The sequence below is a fragment of the Canis aureus genome, chromosome 24 (assembly GCF_053574225.1).
Source record: "Canis aureus isolate CA01 chromosome 24, VMU_Caureus_v.1.0, whole genome shotgun sequence".
NCBI classification, from domain to species: domain Eukaryota; kingdom Metazoa; phylum Chordata; class Mammalia; order Carnivora; family Canidae; genus Canis; species Canis aureus.
The window spans coordinates 10170169-10193416 of NC_135634.1; the positions used below are offsets into that span (position 1 = coordinate 10170169).

The 23248-nt window shown below is 44.0% G+C and overlaps 2 long non-coding RNA genes across 6 annotated transcripts in view; one reads left to right on the forward strand and one right to left on the reverse strand.

The window, feature by feature from the left end:
* Nucleotides 1–6367: 6367 nt before the first annotated feature.
* LOC144295748 (uncharacterized) lies at nucleotides 6368–7797 on the forward strand. Its single transcript, XR_013362840.1, has 2 exons — nucleotides 6368–6994; nucleotides 7464–7797. It is a non-coding gene; the product is annotated as an uncharacterized LOC144295748 (long non-coding RNA).
* A 6631-nt stretch (nucleotides 7798–14428) lies between these two features.
* The window catches only part of LOC144295749 (uncharacterized), a 39686-nt gene continuing 30866 nt past the window's right edge, over nucleotides 14429–23248 (reverse strand). For all 5 annotated transcript variants that reach the window (XR_013362845.1, XR_013362844.1, XR_013362841.1 and 2 more), the window contains 3 exons: nucleotides 22438–22590; nucleotides 20568–20698; nucleotides 14429–14829 (listed from right to left, as the gene is read on the reverse strand). This is a non-coding gene — a long non-coding RNA (uncharacterized LOC144295749). The remainder of the gene's footprint in view (nucleotides 14830–20567; nucleotides 20699–22437; nucleotides 22591–23248) is intronic.

Consider the following 23248-nt stretch of genomic DNA (forward strand, 5'->3'; position numbering starts at 1 on the left):
GAGCACATCCCTCCTCCATGCTCCAGTGTCCTCGTGTATAAATAGCCGGGCTTTGTGAGGATTTAATGAGCTACTGCAAAGTACTCCAAGGGTGCCTGGCACATAGTATATGCTATTTCAGTTTCTGCTTTATGCCCACATCAGGGGACTTCTGTATGAGTAGAATGAGACACTAGTGAAGCATCTAGCACAGCAGCGGGCACATAGGCCCCCACTAAATCCATGCCAGCTCTGTCTTCTCCTGGTTTTCCCCCATTTCAGAGTCCCAGAGTTCTGTCCTTGATTATTTTCCCTTTCCCTGGGTGACTTTGTTTAAATCCTTAGCTCCCATGACCTCAAATCTCTAGCTCCAGGCCAGACTTATTCTCTGATTCCCAGACCAACGTACCCAGCGGCCTGCTGACCTCTCCCTGTGATTTTCCATTGGCATCTTTCCCTCACCGTCTTCTTCCACCTCCAGATGTGCTCCTCCTCCCCTGTTCCTCATTCCAGGGAGGCATCTCCATCCTTCTGTTCAGAATTTTGACGTCATCCTGGACTCACCCTCTCACTTCCTCCCTCCACCCACGCCCCCCCCACTGTCCCTCCAGCCCAGCCAGCTGGCATCTCCACATACAGGGGTGCCTTCCACAAACCTCAGGGATGTCTTGCTCTTTTCCCATCCTCATGCCTGTTGTTTGTTTTGCCTTCCATTGCTTTTTTTCTGGAAGATTCCAGCAGATGCCATGTCAGCCTCAGCCCCCTCTATCCCACTTCATGATTTATGGATGAATTATGTCTCTCCCTGCCCAAATTCATGTGTTGAAGCCTTAACCTCCAGAACCACAGAATGTGACTATATTTGGAGACAGGACCTTTAAAGAGGTGAATAAGTTACCATGAGACCATCAGGGTGGGCCCTAATCCAATATGACTGATGTCCCTATAAGTAGAGGAAGAGACACCAAGAAAAGGAAGACCATGTGGGGGACATGGCTAGAAGACAGCCATCTATACGCCAAAGGGACAGACCTCAGGAGAAACCTAGACTGCTCACACCCTGATCTTGGGCTTCCAGGCTCCAGAGCTATGAGAAATTCCCTTTCTCTTTAAGCCTTCAGTCTGTGGTATCGTGGTATGGCAAGTGGAGCAGACTGAGAGCCCTCTTCAGCCTCAGATACTTGGCTGTAAGCTTGTGGAACATGGCTCACAGCTCCCTCAAAGCTGTGCGTAGGCTGTTTCTGCTCCATGGCCCCCTCCCCACCTCACAGAGCCTCACCCACCTTTGAAGACACAGTTTAAACATCATCTCCTTGGGGCTAAGTTACATGCCCTTCTTCCTGGTCCCCAGGACAAATGATAGCTGCCATGCCTGCCCTGATTACAGGCGTTGTGCTATTGACTTAGGTGTTTGTCTCTCACACTAAACCCAAGGGGGGAGAAAAAAACTGTATCTTGTGCCTTTTTCTTCCTAGCACAGTGTGCCTCCACAGCATATATCCAATTTATTTTTATGGAAGAATGAATAAATGAATGAAAGGCAGCATCGTGTCGCGGTTATATATAAAGTTCTTAGAATGGTACCTGACACATAATCCGTACTATTGAGTGTTTGTTAAATAAATGAACAGAAATATACTGAACATGCTTCAGATCATTTTTTTCTGCGATTATGTCTGCTAAAGTCTTATGAAAGCTAAAGGAGGAACATATGGGAAAATAAAAGCCCAGATTTGCAAAGAGATTTACCCATGCAAATCAGTTCAAATTCGTCGTTATTGCACTGATTCCTGACAACTTTAGTCATGGCTGAACTAGAATGGAAATTTTTACTTCTTTCCCTCTGTGCTTACCTCATTGGGCTCTGGCTGTGTTATCCTCTGAGTTCACTGCTTCCTGCCTGCCCAAATAAACACTCCCTCTTGGTAGCAGAGTTCACATGGAAGCCTCCCCAGGCCAATCCTGCTACATTCTTTGGCCCTTCGGTTCAAGCTTTTTGATTGCTAGCAGGGCACTGAGGAGAATGTGGGTTACGATGTTGCAGCAGCTGGAAGCATCTAGCACATGGAGAGTTTGGTGCAAATGACTGGAGTAAAGCAAGTGTACTGAGAACCATGTATGAGAACAAAGATTCAACGCCGTTCTATGAAAGCTAATCGGAAGCTTGCGTGGCCTGGGTGCCTGGGACGTGAAGATGCTGAAGACCTGGTCCCTGCCTCCAGGAACCTCAAATTGAGTCGGCTGCAAGTCTTCAATAACTATTGAGAGAGAGGATGGAAGAAGACACAGAGAAGGAAGAAGGGGGAGATAAAGACAACTACATATGGGGGACAGTATCAGGAGGGAAAGTCTTAAAGCCCAGGAACAGAAGGGTTCATTAGACACAGGAAGCAACCAAGGGCATCTCCAGAACTTTGAACAGGGTTGGACACAGTGGAAATCTCATTTGAGGGGACTGAACCTCAAATGGTGGCTGGAGATAAGATTCCCACCTTGGACAGGAGGTTGAGCTAGAAGGCCTGAGAGCCCACCAACTCGGAACACTTCTACTCTAAAGTGAGCAGACTGAGAGGGCCAGGAGATGGACCCAGAGCATCTTGTAATACCCTCCAAACCACTTCTGCGCCCTGGAAGAAGCAAATGTGCCAAGCCATTGTTGGAATTTCACATCTGCCTGCATCCATTACAGCATCAGCCGTGACATTAACCATCATGATGATGGCCAGGAGTCGGTGAGGACTTCTCTGTTCTAAGTGCCTTAAATGGATTATCTCATTTAATCCTCCAAGCTAGGGACTACTCATATCCTCTATTCATATTCCACATTCGTATTTTATGGAAAGAGAAATAGCAACACACAAAGAGCTCTAGTTGTTTGCCCCAAGTTCCACAGGTGGTAGAACAGAGAAGCACTTTTCATAAACCCATCCTAGGCTGAGCTCACATCCCAGATGGAAAGGTTCACTCCTCCCATTGATCTTGACTCCAGAGTAAATGGGCAGACTTTGGCCCACAGGCGAAGTCCTGGCCCCCCCGCCCCGTCTCTGTACACTTGTAATTAAGAATATTTTTCAGGATGCCTGGGTGGCTCAGTGGTTGAGCATCTGCCTTTGGCTCAGGTGATGATCCCAGAGTCCTGAGATCGAGTTCCACACTAGGCTCCCCCCAAGGGAGCCTGCTTCTCCCTCTGCCTATGTCTCTGCCTCTCTCTGTGTGTCTTTCATGAATAAATAAATACTTTTAAAAAGAATATTTTTCAAAATAATTGGAAAAAATCATTAAAAATGTAATATTTCATGACATGTACAAATTACATGAAGTTCAAAGTTCAGCGTCTGTAAATAAAGTTTTACTGAATACAACCACACTCATTTGTTGACCTACCACTGTATGTGCGCTGTGGCAGCAGAACTGAACAATTAGCCTTAAACCTAAAATATTTACTGTCTAGCTCTTGACAGAGAAACAGTGCCAGTCCTTGCTCTATGGTCCGGCTCGTGTCTAGAGTCAGGAGTTCCTCTTCAGTGTGCCGCCCTCTTCTCTAGGCAATGCTGGGCCCCTTTACCTCTCCAGAGCTTAGAGAACCACCCACCCCCATGTACAAGACCCCAGACCACAAGAGAATAAAAGCTGTCCCCCAAGCCCAGATCCTAAATCCCTCAAGTCCCTCTCTCAAATTAAAAAAAAAAAAAAAAAAAGTAACCACTTAATGGCCATTTTTCACATTCTTTGGCAAGAGGGTGGTGGCTCTGTTCATGCATTTATTCACCCAGTCATCCATCCATTCATTCCATGAACATTGGGTGAGCCTTGTGGCCTTGGTGCTTTCTGTGGTGGATGAAGGGATGGGAAGTAGACCCTCAATCTCACACAGGCAACAGTTACCTTGAGTCTTAGACCCTTAACTCGATGGTCAGGTATAGACCTTGAACTTGGACAGACCAGGGTTAAGATCCTGGTTCTTCCACTTCTGAGCTCTGACTGCACAGGAGGGACTAAACCACCTAACCCTGTGCAAGAACTGGGGGTGTTCTTACCTCCCTCTCATTCCTGTTAAGAGTGGTCAGTAGAATAGTGTGGGCAAAGCACTTTGCACAAAGTGGAGCACTGGATCAAGCCCAGAAAACTGTATCCACCCTCAGAATCACCATCAACATCCCTGTTGTTATTGGGAGAATCTGATCAGGCCCACCTTCATGTTGATAAAGCTGACACAGATTTAGAAAAAGTCACCCCTAGTGTGTTCCCTCTTTTTTAAAGATTTAATACCAGGAAACACTGTACTTTTTTCTAGGCCCCTTGATATTTGTTACAATCTCAAAAGCCAAAATTATTTGAATCAGAAAAGAAAAAAGCAGAGAGAGAGAGACTTTTCCTTTCACCAAGATCCTCTGAGATTGTGAGAAAACACAGAGCAGAAATAACAAGGATCTTGGCAGTGCTAGGCTGACAGCAGTGGGAAGTGGGGCCGAACCCCTGGTCTGGACGTCAGGACTTTGGAATGCTGGGCCTAGCTCAGTAATCCTTTTAGAAGAAAAAAATGACAGGCACAGAACGTTCAGAAAGAAATAAAATTAAAAACAACAACAATACATACACACACACCACATCTTGTGCCTTTGTGAGGCTTTACAATCAAGGGCTTAGCAAAGATGGGGGTGGGGGGGTGGGGGAGTGGATAGATGGGGGTGCGGTTAGGGAAGCTGAGCTGGTTCTCCTTAATCCTATTTTGGCCTGTAAATTACCAAAGCAGAGAAACAAGGAGGAAAAATGAGTATTTTTTCACCATTTCTGACAACTTTGCAACTTTGAAAACCTTGTAATTAATTACCACCCAGTGATATCGCGTGGTGTAGAAAAATCAGAATATATCTGATTTAATAGTTTTTAATTAATAAACAAGTTTTATTTTTTCATAATTCTCCCAACTGGAGGTAAACACTGAAAAGTTGGTCAATGTGCATCTGCCCCCCCCGCCCCGCCTCCAGCGCCCCAGTCTTTCTCTCACCATACAAAGCGAGCACACAAAGTGTACTTTCTCACCTCGTGTAGCAGGGTTAATAGTTAAGACCAGGCAGTCTGAAGCCCCAGGGCCTGGCTTTCAATCCAGGCTCTGCCTTGCCAGCTGTGTGACTTTCGACAAGGGCTTCCCTCCTTCTGCCTGCATTTGTGTCTTCTGTGAAATAGGGTTCTTTTTTTCTCTTTTTAAAGATTTTATTTATTTATTTGAGGGAGAAAGAGAGACAGAGAGAGAGAGAGAGGGAGTACAGGTGTGTGTGTGTGTGTGTGTGTGATTGCGGGTGGGGGAGACAGAGAAACAGACTCCCCACTGAACAGGGAGCCCAATGTGGGGCTGGATCCCAGGACTCTGAGATCATGACCTGAGCCAAAGGCAGACGCTTAACCCACTGAGCCACCCAAGTGCCCCTTCTTTTCTTTTCTTTTAAATATTTATTTATTTATTTACTTATTTATTTAAGAGAGAGAGAGTACAACAAGTGTGCAAGGGTGGGGAGGGGCAGAGAGAGACTCTCCAGCAGACTCCCCACTGAGCACAGGGCCCAGATATGGGGCTTGATTTCATGACCCAAGAGATCGTGACTTGAGCTTAAATCACGAGTCGGACACTTAATTGACTGAGCCACCCAGGGGCCTCTGCATGTGTATGTTTTTAAGTACTCAAACCTAGCAATATACTCCATTATCACTTTTGTCCTGGAAGTCATAAAGTCCTTCTCTACCTGTCAAATGATAACAGTATACTTTTTCATTTTCTTCTAAAACATTTATAATTTTATTTTTTACATTTAAAAATCAGATTTATATCAAATTTGCTTTGCAACTTGTATCTAATATGTGTGGTCTCACCTCTAGACTCAACAATTCTAAAAACCGATCATTAACCAAGTTGGTTAATTTCTTTGAACGTCAATACTTTCCCTCCAAAAAGTGAAAATAAGGAAGTTCTTCTGCTTGTTATGTTGTAAATAAACACGTGTTGAGAAGTATTGAATGGCATAGCCGTGTACACAATTACTGCCAAATTCAGGACGTGAAAGGAGAGAGACACAGAAATGCAAGGTTTTCCGAGTTCTTCTAAGACTGTGAAAAGAAGCGAGAATTCCCAACTGTCAGCTTCCCTGATTCTGAGGGGCCCATAGGTTCATTCAAGTTCCCGAAGCTGGGTTCAGGGAGGCATTTGGGATTATTCAAGTGTGTCAATGACACTTTATCCTTTAGAATATCACAGAATTGACTTCGGGTGCTGTCCAAAGTGGGGGGGGGGGAGAAACTCGAATTCTAGAACTTAAAAAACTAGAAGTTAACCACTATTATCACACATTTCAGTTCTTTTCAGAACTTCGATTTCCTAAATGGCTCTGATTCTCCGGAAGCCCCGTGCCAAATGTATCAGAATCACGCAGGATTGCCACTTCTATTGCACAATATTTGCAAACTTTCGCCTTGTTCTTTTCTCTAAGGAGAACGGCGCTGCTAGGAACAGGCCGGAGGCGGTCAGCCCGGCCGCTGCTCGGCTCTTGGGGTCCCGGGGTCGGCTCGGGGCGGCCTCCGCCTCTACCGGTGCTCGGGATCCAGCACCCCAGGGGGCGACGGCAAGAGCCAACAAGCACCCACCGTTTTGCTTCCTCCTTTGGTCCTTAATAGAGATAAATCGTGCCTCTGACAGCTGTCATGGACTCAACTTCAAAGACAGAGACGTTACTTAAGGGGAAACAGCACCAAGTTTATGAGCCAACAGTTAAGAAGCTGCTTTTAAAGTTTCTGAAAGGATGCGAGAACCTGCTGAATAATCCACAGTCATCCATCTCTTTTATTGTTCGTTTGCTCAAGGTCCTGCAGGACATTATCAGAAACATGAGACATCTCGAATGGTATTCAAGGATGTGAACTAAAGGCTCCCTCATTCTTTCAGATGAGTGTCGGTAAATTTAGCAATGAGAGATACAAGAGGGCAGTGTTCCACCCTCATTATGCAGCCACGATTGAATTTTGAGTAAGAAATGTTGATTCTCTGGTGTACCATGTGTTCTTTCATTTCATGCTTTTTCCTTTCTGTGCTATTGGACACTTTCGAAGATACGTCTTTTTTTTTTTTCTTTTAAGAAAAGCAAGAAATAAGTGTGACAACACTTTTTTAATGAATCCGAGTTTGTCCTACTTATATAAAAAGTACAAAATAACAGCTGCCACTTCCTATGTGCCTGGTATATGCCAGGCGCTTTATACGTGTATCTAATTGCTGTAACCCCCTGTTAAGGTCAATATTATTACTGTTTTCCTGGTGAGGAAAGGCATCTCAGAAGAATTAAGTGACTTGCCTGAATTGTCGGATATGGGATTTGAACTGTGCGCAGTCTCAGTCCAGAACCTTTGCTCTTTACACTCCCCAGGGCTGACTTTTCCCGAACCTGACCTTCAAAAAGCATCTAACAGGCATTTCTCTCTTTTTCTCTTTAATGCAGGACACAAGAAGAGGAAACAGACCCTTGCCGAGTTTTTAAATCGTGAAAACATCTTCAGCCATCGATTCTATGAGTTTGGGTTTGTTTGAGGTTTCTATAAGATAGAAGCAGTTGCACTGCTTGGTCACTTCTTCTCGTTTTACAATCTATCCCTGGAGAATTACAATTCTATTTTCCTGATCACTTGGTTGATGGTTCATCCCCACCGGGCGATCTTCCTTCTGCTTTCTTATTACTCTAAACTCTGGCAGGGTCTCGAATCTATATATTGCTTTTGCCTGTAAAGTATGGATTTTTGATCTACTGTGATACAAACTAAAATTGTGCAATTCAATCTTAATGGTCCCCCAGAGAGTTGAATGAGTGGACATCCTATGTGCTGCCAGAGAGGGACTCAACATTAAGAAGACCATAGTTCAATATTTGTGAGTTATTCAGACGGCACAGAGCACTTAACAACTGTTGACATGGCTTTCTACCCAATGAGTCTGTTCTCAAAGTGAACGAGGCAGAAACCATACATACATGCAACAGAAAAGAGAAGATTTAAAACACAGGGATCCTTCCTAGCAAATCATTGCAGGACTTTAAATATATATTATCTTTCAACTGTTTGAAACTTTTCAAAGAGCACAACACTATTAAAGACATCAACAGTTTTCTTCTTTTTCTTTTTTCTATTGCACTAGAGGTGCAAATACAAATTACATACAAAATATAGTAAGCATTTGGTAAGTATCTATCGGAAAAATTAATGAATACTTGAAACAATAATTTAAACAAAGAATATATTCAGCTCTGCCCTTCAGCTTATTATTCATTCAACTAATATTATATCCAGTTGAAAAGTATGGAAAAGACACTGAGAATATAACTTTAAAATACACATGTAATTCCTATCCTCATGTAACTTTTCTATGTAACCGTCTGTGTAACCTAGGGCAATGCCTTCATAGTCCCTTTCTTCATGTAAAATGAGAGGAATAACAGCCTTTTTGAATATCCCTGAGGCGATGTTGTGAAAATGAAGTAACATAATGTGATTTGTAAACTGTCAAGTTATATACTAATATATCATCTATAAACTATATCAGCAAGTTACAGAAAGCCTCACTCAAAATGTCTTAAACCACTAAGTGAATTTGTTAGCTCAAGTTTAACTGAAAATGGTAGAGGTCAGTAATATTGCCTTCCAGCAAGCCTTGATCCAGTAGCTCAACAATGTCACCAAGAATCTGATTTCTTCCCAGCTTTTCACTTTGCCCTTTTGGGGGTCAAATTCTCAGGCTTACTTCCTTTCGGTCCCCTATGGCTTCCAGCAACTCTCAGAGATGGTACTTCCTCATTCTAATCCACAAGGGAAAAGAGAGCCCCCCTGCCCAAGCTTTCCAAGGAAAATTTGAAGATTTATTCTGATTGGGCCCCCTAAGGTCACATGCCCACCCTGTGACCAGTGTTTATGCCCAGAGAAATGAAAGGGACTTATTGGCTTAGCTTACACTACATGCCCCAACCCCGGAGATGGGGGTGAAATCAGATTCCCCCCAGCTTCATGAATTCCCAGTAGAAAGTGGTTGGCTGCTGGGTAGAGAATGAGGATGGAGATGGATGGATGATGAATGTGTGCTAACAACCTGTTCAGTTAGCTGGATTTGAAACTTGAGTTAACCAGTAATACTGCCAGAAATCCATTTTATGGTCCCAGGTGAACTGAAAAAAATCTCAATCTTTGGAAAAATTAGAGACTAGAATAGACATACCATGATGCATATCAATGTTATTTACATATACATGCTCTAAAAAGTAAGATAGTAAGTAGAATCATTTACACAATCCACTATTTTACTCTAAATCCTGGTCATATAGTTTAAGGGAATTTTTGACATTTATTAAAATTATTAGAAAAAAAAGAAGGACCTGCCTGTCTGATCATAGATATGTCCAAGGATTTTTTTTTTTTTTTAAGATTTTCCTGTTTAAACCCCTTATTCAGATCGCTGGTTAGTCAGATATGATGATTCTCATTTCCTTAGAAAGATAAAATACCTTTCACCTCTGAATAATCTGGATAAGGTTTTGCCACCCCTAGGTCAGCCTCATATAGGCATATATACATCCCAAAGAAAAGAAAGTCTAAATCTATAAAACTTGTGAAGTGATATACATCCTCACTGAAAGTACTGCAAAGGCCCTAAGAAAGCCTTACACAGAGTAACACAAAAAGACAAACAAGCCTTTGTACTCAACCATTGCCCACTACATGGGCAGGAGACAAGTGGCGTCCCTCACCTGATATGCCTCTTGCATCAGGGTCATATCCACAGTCAGGAGAGATACACAGACAGTAATTGTAAAGCATCTCTTCGTAGGTGGAACTCAGAGCCCCTATACTCACTACAGGTTTGAAATACTTTAGTTTGAAGTATGAGACCCACCTTACCAGGTCATCAGAGAAAACTTGGGGAAGTAGATGGGCTTTCCCTGAGCAGAGCCAGTAATGAATGGCATAGTAACTTCCTGAGCTCAGAAAACGTCAGTTCTCTGCATATGAACTGAGATCCTTTTTCCCAGAGCCAAAAATAGAAATTTCAAGGAAGGTCCAAAAGAGGTTCCAAGTTTCTCAATGGGAAAAAAGTGATCTGTCACTGGTGGAGGCAACGGGCTATTGGGATCGTGGTGCCAACTGTCAAGGCATCTGGCTGCTGCTGACGCTAAGCCATGATATAAATGTTGGTGAGTGGTTTTCACACCACGCTCCTCAGAGTCCTGGACACTCCCTGCAGCCTCCCCACAGGCCATTGTGAGAGAGAAGGGAAGCTGACTTGTGGAGTCTCCACCCTTGCTTCAGCCACAGTGCCTCATTTTATCTTTTACGTCCCAAACTTCTGTCAAGGTTTTATCTGAAGCCTTGCTTTTTCAAGATCATGGCAAAAACACCTACAACGACCTATCCTCCAGCATCAGGTTTTCAGAGATGATAGAAAATGTACGTAATGGGGAACCCTGGGTGGCGCAGTGGTTTAGTGCCTGCCTTTGGCCCAGGGCGCGATCCTGGAGACCCAGGATCGAATCCCATGTCGGGCTCCCAGGGAATGGAGCCTGCGTCTCCCTCTGCCTATGTCTCTGCCTCTCTCTCTCTCTATCTGTGTGACTATCATAAATAAAAAAAATTAAAAAAAAAAAAAAAAAAGAAAATGTACGTAATGGAACAATACTCAGAAAACTAGAAGGGGAATTTTTGGTGAACCAGAAACTGTGAAAATCCCTAAAAGAAGAATGGATCAGATGGACGGGAAAAAGAACAGCCTAAGATGTGTGCGAAGAGTCCTGCACCAAGCAGAGGCAGCACCAAGTATCTGTCCCACGTGAGAGGTGGAAGCCAGGAGCCAAGGTGGCTCAGACACAAGGGCATGTTTGCTTATTTGGGAAAGGAGGACCAGAACCACCCTGGCTGGACCCCTTTCTACTCACACTGTGAAGTAGAGCGCAGTAGGAGGCAGCCACTCCCACCTCTCCTGTCAGCCATCTGGGCAGACAGCCATCGGATATATCCTGGTTGATAAATAAACCCCAGCAGGTGGGCCAAATATCCAAATGGATGCAGGTGAATGATGGAGGAAAATCCCTCAGAAAGCAACACAAAGGGATAAAGAAATGGAATACAAGAAATGAAGAGTAATCTTTTAAGAGTTCCAAGGAGGAAAAAAATTGAGAGAAGGGAGCAGAGGTCACATTTAAAGAAATGAGAGAGAGGAATTTCTGAAAACTGAAGTCCTCAAATTGAATATATCTGGAAGGACAAAACAAGATACATTTAAAAACAAAATGAGGGACGCCTGGGTGGCTCAGCAGTTGAGCATCTGCCTTTGGCTCAGGGCATGATCCTGGAGTCCTAGGATTGAGTCCCACATCAGGCTTCTTGCATGGAGCCCGCTTCTCCCTCTATGTCTCTGCCTCCCTCTCTCTGTGTCTCTTGTGAGTAACTAAATAAAATCTTTTTTAAAAATGAGGCAAATTCACCCCTAATGACACTGGTATCAGAATATTAGGGATAAATAAAAATTTCTAGAATCTTCCAGAGAAGTAGGTCATCTATTGCAGAATGTGAAACAGTCTGACATCATAGTTCATCAGCAGCACCCAGAGCAAGGATGCAATGGGGTAGCAACTTTCTGAAATGTTGAGGAAAGTGACTTTTTCTAGAATTCTCCATGCAACCACACTATCAAACTATCTTTCTAGTGTGAGGGCAAAAACTAAGGTACTTTTGAACATGTCAGAGCTGAGAAAATGTTCCATCCACAGACTTACCTGAAAGGATTGCCAGAAGATCTAATCTAACAAGAAGGAAAATCAATCAGAAGAGAGTTTTTAAAAATAAAGATGGGGACAAGCTTCTGCTGTATGTCACCTCTGGGCCAGTGTCCCTGCTGCCAACTCTGTCCACAGGATGTGTTTTCACTTATCCTCGGGGTGGCAGGGGGAGGACAAAGTGAATCAGCGGAGTTGCCTTGACCATCCCCAATAAGCATTACCTGTCCCCTCTGCCCTCCAAGATGGGACAGGAGAGACCATCCATCAGATAGATAGATGGTCACGAGGAAGGGGCCAGGCACCCCCTCCTTGACCTCTTCAGACCAAGCACCTGCTGGGAGGGAGTCCTAAAATGGTCCTCACACACTGCAGACATGAAGAACTCTCCTTCTCTCCTCCAGCTCTCGACTCAACATTTCCCTCAAAGTCCTCGTTCTCTCTCTACATTAACTTTTTAACAACTTTTACAAAATTGCAGTGAAATACACATAACTTAAAATTTCCATTTTAACCATTTGAATTTTTTTGAATTTCAAAAAAATACAAGTAACATAAAATTTATCATCTTCACCATTTTTACGTGTACAATTCAGTGGCGTTCGGTACGTTCTTGCTGTCGTGCAACCATCGCCACCACCCATCTCCAGAGCTCTCCCACCATCCCAAGCTGAAACCCTGTCTCCATTAAACAACAACTCCCCACCCACCCCACCAAGTCCCTGGCAACCGCCATCCTACTTTCCATCTGTATGAATCTGACTACTCTAGCTCCCTCCTAAGATTGGAATCCTAGAGTATTTGACTTTCTGCATCTGGCTTATCTCACTTGGCCTATGTTTATAAGATTGATCTATGTTGTAGCATCTGCCAGAATTTCCTTCCTTTTTAAGGATGGATAATATTCCATTGTGTGGATAGACCACATTTTATTTACCCATTCATCATCAATGGACATTTGGGTTGTGTCCATCTTTTAGCTACTGTGAGTCGTGCTGCTAAGAACATTGGTATCTGAGTATCTGTTCGAGTTCTTGCTTTCAATCCTTCTGTGTATATACCCAGAAGTGGAATTGCTGGATCATGATTTTCTGTTTGACTTCTGAAGGAACTGACATCTTGTTTTCCACAGCAGTTGGACCATTTGACAGCCCCAGAAGCAGTGTGCACAGGTTCTAATTCTTCCACCTCCTTCCCAACACTTGTCACTTTCTGGTTTAGGTGAGGTGGTTGTTTTTTATAATAGCCACAGGAATGGGTGTGAAGTGGTATCTCACAGTGGTTTTGATTTGCATTTCCCTCATGATGAGTGATGTTGAGCACATTTTCATATACTTGTTGGCCATCTATGTATCTTTAAAAAAAAAAAAGATTTATTTATTTATTCATTCAGAGAGAGCGAGAGAGAGGCAGAGACACAGGCAGAGAGAGAAGCAGGCTCCATGCAGGAAGCCCAATGTAGGACTCAATCCCAGGTCTCCAGGATCACACCTCAGGCTGCAGGCTGCGCTAAACTGCTGCGCCACCGGGGTTACCCTCTATATATCTTTTTTGGAGCAATTTCTATTCAACTCTTGCCCATTTTTTTATCAAGGTTTTTTTTTTTTCTGTTGCTGTTGAGTTGTAAGAGCTCTTTATATATCCCAGATATGAATTCCTTAGTAGATATATTATTTGCAAATATTTTCTCTGAGTCCATGGGTTGCCTTTTCACTCTTTTGATTGTGTCCTTTGATGCATACAAAACCCTCCCTACCTGCACCCAGCTCCTTCTCTCAAGCTGCCTGGCACCCCCCACAGGGTTAGCTGGTGTATCCTCCTACCTCTCAGGGTGGGCTCAAGGGTGGGTGCTTCAGTTCCATTCACTGTGATTTCAGCCCCCCAGTGGGGCTGCCTCAGGGCAACTTCCAACACTTAAACATCAAGACAATAGCCTACCATCAGGACTTACTAACAGCTTCTTAAAAATATGAAAATGGGTTGTGAGCTTATTTTAGGAATTTTTTTTAAGATTTTATTTATTTATTCATGAGAGACACTGAGAAAGAGAGAGAGAGAGCGAGAGAGGCGGAGACACAGGAAGAGGAAGAAGCGGAAGAAGCAGGCTCCATGCAGGGAGCCTGATGTGGGACTCAATCCCAGGACCCCAGGATTAGACCCTTAGCTGAAGGCAGGTGCCAAACCGCGGAGCCTCCCAGCATTTTTTTTTTCTTTCTTTCTTTCTTTTTTTTTTTTTTTTTAAAGCAACCTGTGTTTTTGAAGATGGAGGGAATGTAACAACTCCTCTGCCCCAGCCTGAGGGAGAGCGCTCTGCTGAAAAGTGAGTGGTAGCAACTGAACAAGATAAAAAGGCAAATGTCTGCCTGAAGACTATGAGGGAGACAGTGAGGATGGCTCGAGGAAACCCAGGTCAGGAGACACACCTGTGGGTTCCACTTCAGCCCCCCCACCACCACCAACACCCCTGGGAAGCCTCTGGTGCTGGTCCAAGGTAGTCCTTGGCGGCCTCTGGGTGAGGCCACCTGACGCAGATGAGAGAGCCCAGGAGTGAGGAAACAGACCACTCTGTGGGTCCAGCTTAACTGTCATGATTTGGAGCTGTGTACACTGTACCCTCCCTGAGCCTCAGTTTCTTACAAGGAAAATCAAATCAATAATCATTATAAATCTCATTCCTTTGTTATATGATACAATTTACACAGTGCTTTGTATGCATTATCCAATTTAAGAAAATACTACAGAGCGAAGCACTTTGAAAATAATAAAATGCTTAACATATGTAAGAAATTCTTTTCTTTCTTTGAAAACTGCTCTGGGTGGTTCCGCTATTGTTTAGTTAAGAGAATTATACAATTTTGAGACATGGTTCCTTATCTTGTGTAGACTGAAAGGCAATTAAACAATTATTCATGTCAGAATGTGAGGTAAGGAGAAGGCTGCTTCAAAGGGTCCACTTGACAAAGTGAAAAGCAGTTGAGTAGAAACAGAGAGCAGTATATAATTTCCTTCTGGAATATCCACTCCATATGGCCCAGAGCAAGAATTTCAAACTCATCTGTGGGGAGAAAGAGACAGAAATAAAAACATCAAATTTTTTGCTCTGATTTCTCTCAGCCATTTTCTGAATAGGCTATGAAAACCACCCATTCCTGTACACAGAAACCCACTAAGAGACTGCACGGATGTTTTTTTCTCTACGTGTAGGGATTGTTCAGTCATGAATTAATGTCTTTTTCCAAACCAAGGTGCAAACAACAAAAGTTGATCATACAGAGGGTGTTAAACTCTAGTGTTCTCTTCATTGGCCTCTCCCACTTCCAACTGCCAAGAACAGAGGCAACCAGAGTGTATTGAAGGCACCTACCCCATAGCCCACTGGCCGGGTAACGGGGACCCCAGCTCCCCTGGCAGAAGAATATTAAGTTTATGGCAAACACATTTGCACATATACCAATGCCAGCCCTCACTAGCACTGTTGCCTATTCACCCCAAGTCCTCACGTCCCCCTCAGCCTTTTACTTTTCTTCCATAGGTGCTCTTGTATTCTGGTGCCCAGGGCATACAGAACCTTCTGCAGGCATGCCCTGTTGAGACGAGTGAGTCCGTTATCCATTCCCACATGTGTTCTTCACCCAACCTGGACCCTCATGGAGAAGCCAAACACAGTCCTCCATCCCAAAGGAATTTCAAAGTAACTCCAATTTTTTACTCATTTTCCTAAAAACCAAAGGGGATCCACAGACATCGTCCATAGTATACTTTAAGGAAGTATCCTCTGCCATATATATATTTCCAGCCCACACCAAAGTTTCTCACTCCACAACTACACCCAAACCTCATCCGAACACCTGGCCCCCTGCCTCTTTTCTCTCCTCTCCCTGCACCTGGTTCCCACACTATTCTATTTCTATAGCTTGACCCAATGTCTACCCCTCGAGGTTTTTTACTCTTTGGAGGAGGGTGTGGGTAACCACTGGGCGTGGCTGGGACAAGAGTGTCTGATGAGTTGAGTGGGTGAGTGGCTGAGTAGGGCTCGGAATACCACCCCCGCATAAGTGACTGTACCATCCTCGAGTGCTTTAGTTCCTTGGACTCCTCCAAGCCCTCCACCTGGGAGTGGTAACAACTTCAAAGCCTGAGCTCCTGCCTGGACATCTGGGGGGAATGGCAGCTCCAACTAAAGCTCAGTTTGAAAGATCTGGAGAACTCTAAAGAAAGTTCTCCTTACTGCCCCCCTCCTCATCCCCACTGCAGCCCCTCCCTATGCTCCCTTTTGAAATCTACTTTTCCTGGCAGGAAAATGTGACGTAGATGGGCTTCCACTAGTGGGGAGTTTATTGTAAGCCCGCCCCAAGGTCATGCCCCCCACGGAGCCCCACTGGGTAGAACTGTCCCTGGATGGAGCTGAGATTCACCATTGTGCCACTTCTAGAATCTTTCTCATTACCGCCTCTGGGAGGTAGAGGGCACAGAATTGGAGAGAGGTGGGGGAAAGCTGGGACTTCTTTTTAACTAAATGTAACCTTGGCTACAAGGACAGCTGTTCCCCTTTGAAAGAATGTATCAAATGAGCATTTGGTGTGCCTAGTAAACCTTGCTGTAATACACGCTTTTAGCATTAGTCATCCTGCTGGGAAAGAAGTTAGAAGTTCAGAAATAAGGATATTGCAGAATGGGAGAATGGGACCGTGTGGTTCACGAAACCACAGGGGAAAGGGTGGAGAAGCAGCCGGTGCCGGCTTAAAGGTCACAAAGCATTATTTCTGCTTGCTATCCAGAGTCCAAGTGAAGTAAACTGAGAAGGTTAAGATCTAAGTGAAAATTAACTGTGAGGGTAACTGTATCATTCTGACTCTGAGAACACGTGTGCAGACCACCTCCCTCTCTTTCCATGAGCAGAGCTGAAGAAGGACTAGGTATTAACAAGGAGAGATATAAAGGGAAAAAATGTTGGACACCTGGGTTGTTCAGTGGTTGAGCATCTGCCCTTGGCTCTGGTCATGATCCCGGGGTCCTGGGATCGAGTCCTGCATCGGGCTCCCCACAGGGAGCCTGCTTCTCCCTCTGCCTGTGTCTCTGTCTCTCTCTGTGTGTCTCTCATGAATAAGTAAATAAAATCTTTAAAAAAGAAGAAAAGGAAAGGAAAGGAAAAATGCTAATTATTGGTACAAAATGGCAAGAAAAGTCTGTAGAATTCATTTCCTTGCAGATTCTTGGAACAAGACAGATGTGTGAGTTAGGTACCGATGCTGCCTGGGAATGAACCAACTTCTTTCCCCAGGACTAGGAACTGTGCTGCGTGTAAGTCTGAGTTCTCAAGGTGGCCCTGGCCTGGGTGAGTCATTCTAGCAGTGCAGGGTGCCATAGGCTAATGCAAACCCATTGGCTCCCAGCCGCCCACACCTGGAAGGGCTGTGGGTGCTCTGACCTCCTTTTTCCTGGCAGAGTCTCTGGGAGGTCATATCCTCTTCTTGGTGATTAATAAAGATTTCTTGTCTCTCTCCAGCCTATGACTTAATGGCCTTAATTTGCCACCATTTCTGTTGCAGATGGTCAGGCTTGCATCTGTATCAGTCCAATCGTTCTTCCAGCTGTTGAGTTGGCTTTCCTGCACTGGATGTTCACAGAGAAGGGGGTAAGAAGCTCTCCTCACCAGTGTTTCTAATAAAAAGAGGGTCCCCCTGCATTCTTAGCTCGTTGCTGCATTTCTGCTGCTGGAGCTAACCATATGTTTTCTGGCAATTGAAGGAAATACGTGGGCACCTTCCTGAGGACACCCAACACACCTCTCTCAACAACACTCAATTCGCCCTCCAGGACAGATGTGATGAACAAGAAATCTATACCAAGGACTTTTCACATACAAGACACAATACTAAATGCTCTACAAGTATTAACTCGTTTGATCTTTTCTTCAACCTCATAATCATCATTATTCCTCTTCCACAGATGAGGACTCAGTTGGGCAGAGACCCTGTGACAGTACATTGAGAGGGTGGAAGCAGCCTGTCCTTCAAGTTCAAGAGGAATTTTCACCGTGTTGCAGTACAGTGCTCATTGTCATCATTCTGCCTGTCAAGTGTCCCTTGGGTCATCAGGGCAGTAGGTTTCAGGGGATGTCACTGGTGTGCCTGGTGTGTAGGTGGACATTAGGCTCACTACATTACATGCACTGATAACTCTTGATTTTCCTTTGGTTACAGTGCAAAAAATGCAGATAAAAACTCAAGAATAGGAAAGGTAGCCCAAAGAACAACAAAGGCCAGGATCCCAAGTATTTAATATTCATGTTCTGTTCCATGAGGACTCAGTCTTCTTAACAACCCTAGGAAATGGGGACTATTATTGTTAGGAGTTACTTAGACAATTAGGTAATCAGGGCCAGGGTCCTCAACAAGAAGATATGGAGTCAGGACAGCTCAAATAAAACTACTACCACCCACTTTGCAGCTTAGACAGGACCCCACTGGCATTCTGCTTTGCAGCCTTTGTAGAAGTGACTTCCGGAAAAGGTCCTAAATAAGACAATTAACCACAAGGCATTTGTCCTTACTGCAGGCAAGGGGCAGTTAAGCCCCCAGACATCAGGAAAAAAAAAAAAAAAAGGATCATCAGCATGTTGACATTAACCTAATAAGTAGACAGATCCATGACCCAAGCCCTGATCGGCACAACTCAGCACACCCTGCTTGTTTAAGATTGTTCCACAAAAGAGCTCCTACAAACCCCTAAACTTAGGAACTCTGAGGGCAACTCTCTCGGGTCCCCCTCCCTCTCCAAGAGCTTTATACTGTTGCTTAATAAACTTTGCTTTACTGACCCAAAGTCAGATTCCCCCAGCAGAAATTCATCTGGTCTACCTTTTCATTCTCTGAAGGGTGTTACCAGAACCCTGGGCACTAATGGCAGAGAAATCCTGCAATATTGCTATCCCCATTTTATAGGCATAGAGAAGTTAAGTAACTTGTACAAGATTGCACAGCTCTTAAGTGGAGAGGCCAGCATTCAAACCCAGCAATGTGAGCCTGTTCCTTGCAAATGCCAAATACAGTAAATCTTTCAATCTTCTTGTTTCTTATCACACTTCAGAAAAGAATACACTGAAAACATCAGAATTAAAATAGGATGTGAGAAGTAGCTAAAGCAAGGGCTCCAGTCCAAGGAGTAGTGTGGGGAGACCGGGCTTGGTCCCTTCTCTCGGTTCCGCAAGAATATGATACTAGATATAAAAGTGTAACCAAATGCAAAGAGGCGAGCCAGCAAGTGTCCTGAGAAGAATACACATACAGCCATGTAGGAGCTTAGGTAACAAAAGACTCCCCCGACCCACTCCTTAACAGAAGAGGCACCTTTAAATTAGGTCTTGAGGGCAGCCCGGGTTGCTCAGCGGTTTAGCACCCCTTCAGCCCAGGGCCTGTTCCTGGAGACCGGGGATCGAGTCCCACGTCAGGCTCCCTGCATGGAGCCTGCTTCTCCCTCTGCCTGTGTCTCTGCCTGTCTCTCTGTGTGTGTATCTCTCATGAATAAATAAATATAAATCTTAAAAAAAAACAAACAAACAAAAACTAGGTCTTGAACAATCACTAGCATCTCCATGGGTGGACATGAGCATTGAAAGCTGAAAAACAACTTTGTGGCAGCAGTATTCTGGGGTCCAGAAATAGTTACTGGGATTCCTCCAAGGAGGACAGAAGAGATGATTCCAACAAGAAAAGATGCCAGGATTTACAAGAATGCAGGTGAAGTTAGCAACATTTCCAGCATACACAGGGCCTCCAAAAAGCCCTCAGTAATGAATGGCCCAGGGGACAGAAGAACTACATCTGTCTGGGGGAAACCTAGGTGGCTATTTGCCATGATGTCCTGATTTACACCTGCTATTCTGGCATCCCATCCAGTGAGTAGCCCTGTCCACCCTCAAAAGAGACCTTGCATGGACAGTAAATTATGTGTCTACCCTGTACCTGGCAGACTGAAAAAGTCAAGAGGTAGGGCCCAATACTTAGGCGTATGAAAAATGCTTAGGAGGTTATGTCTTCAAAAGTCTGTGACACAATGCTAGCTAAGCGTTATAAGGAAGATAGGGTCATTGGCATTTGTACTTGTAAGCAATTGCAACCACAGTTAGTTTTGACAGCCAGGACCAGTTATTCTTCCCCCCACCTTATTTGGTCTGGGCCCAATTTTACACAGAATAACCCCAGCCAGTACCTATCACAAAGATATACAGGAAGGGCCAGCTCTTTGATAAATATCCCATCCATCCACAGCCAGTTATAGCAAGGAGAAAGCTTACAGCAGGTTTAAAACACACTCTGACACAAACTGATAATGCTAATTTTTATCCAGCCACACTTTTGAGTTTAAAATAACTGAATTCAAAGACGTTAATTAAAACCAGATATAGTTGTCAGGGAGTTTAAAAATCAAACACTGAGGACTTTGAAACAATGAGACTTACTACCTCTGTGGTAGACAAGTGAGCTAGTTTTTGCAGAGGAGCCAGCCTATTTGTATAGGGGCTAAAATACTTTCAGAAAAGAAAGAAAATTGCAAAGTGTTTGCAGAGCAGAGAGCTCAACAAGGAGGAGGTGTTTCTAACCATCCTTTCAACTTGGAAGTGGAATCTGTCTGCAGGGCTCCCCCAGGGGTGAGTGCAGACTCCTTTAGTGAAGTCTTATTTAGTTGATTGATGCTAGGTTGTTGCTGGGTTTTATTACTATGTGAAGTTGAAAGGCATCTGATGTTAAGGCATCTTAAACTTCAAGCCTGGCCATGCATGCTCGCACTTACACTTGCCTGTGTTGGTCAGCTCCTTTATTGATAACACAGCTTGTGTGTTTCTGCCATCCTCCAATATGTGAGGTGTGCTTTGAGCATTGAGACAGGGAACCTGCTCTTTCTCGGACTCTCTTCTGATTCTTCTGTTGTTTGTTCATTGGAAAAAAATCACAAATAATGATAAAAGTTATTAATAAATTGCCCTCCCCCCCACTCCCCTCCCCCCCCCGCCAAAGCCTTATATTTAAAAGAATGTGGAATGAAAGCAATGAAAATAAAGCAACTTGAACTAATTTACGCTATGAATAGGGAATATGGAATTTGGGCCTTCCTTAATTTTGGATTCCAGATTCCAAACATTTCATAAATAAAATATGACTAGCTGCATGAAATTGCAAGGTATGTACCCTGTGAATTATATACACAGAGAGAGGTTGTTTTAAAAAGTTCCTGCTGGCAAAGTCAGACTTCTCATTGCCACTTTTAACCTTGTCAAATAAAATCATTCCAGATCGGGAGGTTGGAGAGACTTCATGGTACATTTTAATATGAAAGCTTAAAATTTGCACTCTAGAGTAGGAGAAAATCTGATTACATTCATTTACTCTCTATTAGGGGCATCACACCTAGCTATATTTTTAAAGCAAAAAAAAGCATGTCATTTCCTTTGTACATGTATCATATAAATGAACATTTGGAAGTTGGTATCAGGTGTCAGTAAAATGCCATAGGACAGAAATAAGATCACCTATATAAAATATACCTTTATAAAAATTGCACTCTTATAAATGCACATCTTTTTATCCTAATAAATATTATGAAATTTACACATAAAAGGTTATCTCATAAATAAAATCCAAGTTATTTTCAGATGCTGAGGGTCTGAGAAGACCTCACTCTGGGGAAGAAAAAAAAGCCTTCAAACATATTTGCTTTATTCCTAGATAACTCCTGCATACTTAAAATGGGGTAAGTTGGGAAAATGGCATAAAATGCTATAACAGATATCTCTGAGGGAAAGCATGAAACTATTTAATTAGTCGGGTAGCTATTTTCATAGTCAAGGGATGCTGAAAACATTGAGCTTATTGCAAACACATATCAACCTTTCTTCAGAATCAAGTGGATAGAGAGTGCTTGAGTGCAAGGTTCAGTTCCAAATCCTCAGATACAAGTTACATGAACGCGAACACCCACTGAACTCTGACTGTGTGCCAAGTACTGTTAGCTCCTGAGAGATAAATGAAGAATACTGTAGTGGGCTAAGGGGTGACCTCCCCCAAAAAGGATACAACTACAGCCTAATCTCTAGAAACTGTGAATGGGATCTTATTTGAAAAAAGAGTCTTTGCAAATGTAATAAGTGAAGGACTTTTTAGAAGAGCTCATGCTGGATTAGCTGTGTGGTCCCTAAATTCAATGACAAGCGTTGTCCTAAGAGATGCACAGGGAGGAGGAGACACAGGGACAGGAGTGGTACAGCCACAGGTCAAGGAATATCTGGAGTGAGCCACCAGAAGCTGGGAGGAGCAAGGAAGGCTTCTCCCCTAAAGCCTTCAGAGGGAGTCACAACTGAGCTAATGCCTTCACTCTGGATCTCTGGCCTCCAGAACTGTGAGAGAATAAATTTCTATTGTTTTTAAGCCACCAAGTCTGTGTCCGTTTGTTACCAGCTCCAGGAGACTAATACAAACACCATCTCAACATCCAGGAGCTTAAAGACAATATTCAGGGCAGGGAAAGGTCTGATAAAATTTACTTTATAAGTAGCTTCTTCATAACAAAGTAAACAATAGGCAGAAAAAAAATTTTTTTTTTGATTAATGGTATGGTTTTTTTTTTTTTTGAAAATTCAAGCTAGATGGGGGCTCCCACATCCAACCTTGAGCGCTGGAGTCCTGGGCTGCCTGGAGTTGGGTACAAGATCACGGCACAGTGTCTTTCCAGCAGAGCTGGAGCGGTCTTTGCAAGGGGCCCCGAGGAACAGGCTTGAGGAGGAAATACTTTCTTGCACGCGCTTATTGGTATACAGCCTCTGCAGAATAAGGGATCTGATGGTTGTTGTGCACGCTGGGGTGGGCCTGGGCTACACCCACTGCATGCACGCGGGCTTCAGGCCAGGACTGGGTGTGTCCGGCACACTAGTGAATTGTGGACTGGATCCAACAGTTAAGAAAATTCTTGCAAGACAATTCTTTCCTAGGAGGATTCTTCCTCAGAGGCCCAGGCATGGACTTCTAAAGTCTGTGAACATCTGTCTCTGAAGTGCTGGCATGTGTGCCTGTGCTCTTCTGGGACCTCACCTTTTCCAAAGGCTCTATACCCTTCCCTCACCTCGCCCCCATAGTAGTTAGGGTTTGTGTCCTCAGAACCGAGAGGAACTCAGAGAGCATGATGCCTTAGGACAGCCTCCATTGTCAGAGAAGAGTAGGTTTCCAGGTACAAAGATGCAGCTTTGACCCAGGGGGGCAGGGCTGGGTCCAAGGTGATGAGAGAAGACCTAAGCAATAATCGAAAGGCTGAGAGACGAGAGCCCAAACAGCCTGGCTTCTGGGGTCCCATGAGGCCTAAGGAATTCTCCATCCCTCCACCTTGCACCCAGGAAAGGATGAGCACACTGAGCCTTCAGGAGCCACCAGTGGAGAACGCCTGCACCTGCAGCACAGCATGCTCGTGAGATGCCCCTGGAGACA